This window comes from Triticum dicoccoides, chromosome 7A (genome assembly GCF_002162155.2).
Source record: "Triticum dicoccoides isolate Atlit2015 ecotype Zavitan chromosome 7A, WEW_v2.0, whole genome shotgun sequence".
Lineage (NCBI taxonomy): Eukaryota > Viridiplantae > Streptophyta > Magnoliopsida > Poales > Poaceae > Triticum > Triticum dicoccoides.
The window spans coordinates 122,875,220-122,877,377 of NC_041392.1; positions in this window are offsets into that span (position 1 = coordinate 122,875,220).

The window sequence follows — 2,158 nt, forward strand, 5'->3', positions numbered from 1 at the left end:
TGGGGAGGAGGTTGGAGAGGGGGAGGCAGGCGAGGAGGAGGGTGGTGGCGGGGATGATGGTGGTGACAGGAAGGGGGTTGACAAGAAGGGGTGGATGCGTGGTAACGCAAAGCTACCAAAGCAGGTTCCGGCTACTGAGGAGCAGAAGTGGCTCATTGAGCCCACGGCAAAAGAGTAAGTGGTTCATTATTTTGCTTGTCAGATGCTTATTCCGGTTGTTATTTATTTTGCTTGTCACATGCTAATAGTTCATTCTTTTGCAGCAACTGGATATATTCTAAAGGGGTTCGTATTCCCAACGGCCTCATCACCGTCTTGCTGAAGTTATACTGGCCGGGGTTGTACTGTCCGGATCCAGTCAGGCAGCCGGCTCGTCGGGTTTTGGCCACGAGCTGGGACCACTGGGAAGCGGCCTGCCACGCGGACCATGAGACCCATGCCAAGGCCGTGTTCACTACTTTCTGGGTGAGTTCTCTTCAGAAGAACAAGTCCATTCTAGTTTCATGAAAATGATTTAACTCATGGCTTCTTCCATTCTTGTTTCATGCATGATTGTAGAAATTCTATCGAGTTCTTCCGGAGCACAGGGCTAGAGCGGACCAGATCGTGCTGCGCCAATGCAAGAAGAAGGCCTGCCAGATGCAGTACGAGGTGTGCTATGTGGCCATCTCCACATACTACCACGACGTTCTTGGTGTGAAGATGACCAAGGAAGAAGCGCGGAGGATGGGCATTACCTTGGAGAGGCCCGAGTTCTTGGCGGTAAGTATAAAAGATTTTTCATTATGCTTTCATATATTATGCTTTCATTATGCTTTCATTATGCTTTCATTACCTTGTGGTACATTATGCTTTATGCTTTATGCTTCCATAACACCAATTTGGACACACCTACATGCCATTATGCTTTTATTATGTAGGTGTGTCCAAATTGGTGTTATGGAAAAGACGAGTCCTGGCCGGCATTGGTGGATCTTTGGTGTGATGAGGCTGGAGCCTGGGCGGCTATGAGAACCAAAAATAAGGCTAACCGAGGGACGGAGGGAGTACATGCTCAGGGAAACCGAAACCACTATCTCCACAAGGCAGTTAATGTATGACTAACCCCATTAAACATTCTTCTTCTTCTTCTATTTACCATCACTTTCTTATGTATGACTAACCTCTGTTTGGTGGTGCAGGAGGAGAAACTGAAGCGGCCTCTCTCAGACATGCAGGCATGGGAGATCGCCCATACGCGGAAGGACTCCAAGCCTGGCGAGCCCTAGTACTACGGCAAGAAGACCGCGGGGAGGAAGCAGGCCTACTCCGAAGCATATCTGAAGTTGCATCCTGACACACCTGACCCCATTGCGGCGCCTCTGGACGACAGGACGGTGGTGAGCATGGGGCCCAAGGAGCACGGTCGGGAGGCGGTTCTCGATGCTGTGATCACTCCTAGTATCTCCTACACACAGCTTTGCCGGATCGACCCGAGCCTGAGCCAGCCAGTGACCAGTGCACAGTCCCTCTTTCAGGAGCAACAATCTGTAAGTATTTTCCCTCTTATCTTCATTGCTCACTTTATTTTCCGCATTTAGTAGTTTTATGAGTTCCATCATGTCATACCGTAGGCCTACCTGGAGTACACACGCCAGGAGACCATGGCGTGGCATCAGAGGCTTTATGAACACCAAGTGCAGAGGGATAGCCAGATGCAGTAGGCTTTTCATGATATGGCGGCCGGCAGGTGTCCTCAGTTCCCTCCAGCACAATGCCCTCCAGCACAACCAATGATGATGAGCTTTGAGGAGTTTGTGGCACAGAACGCTGGCCCCTCGCCGGTTAGTTCATCCCCAATCTATTCACCCAAAGCATGTCATGCCTTTCAACATAGTCATATATCCCGTGCATGTCTTTTCAACATCCAGGGAATAGGTGGATCTACCGTTGGCGGTGGTCTTCGCAGCACTCCGGAGACACGGAGCCCGACCACTCCGATCCACGGAGGCGGAGGCGGAGGTGGAGGCGGAGGCGGTCTTGGCGGTAGCGCTGCCGCTAGCAGTGACGACCTGGGCTTCGGCGGTCTTGGCGGTGACGACCTCCACGGTGCTCGATGATCCTTGTGTGTGGTGATGATGCTTGAGATGACTTGTGTGTGGTGATGATCATTTAGATG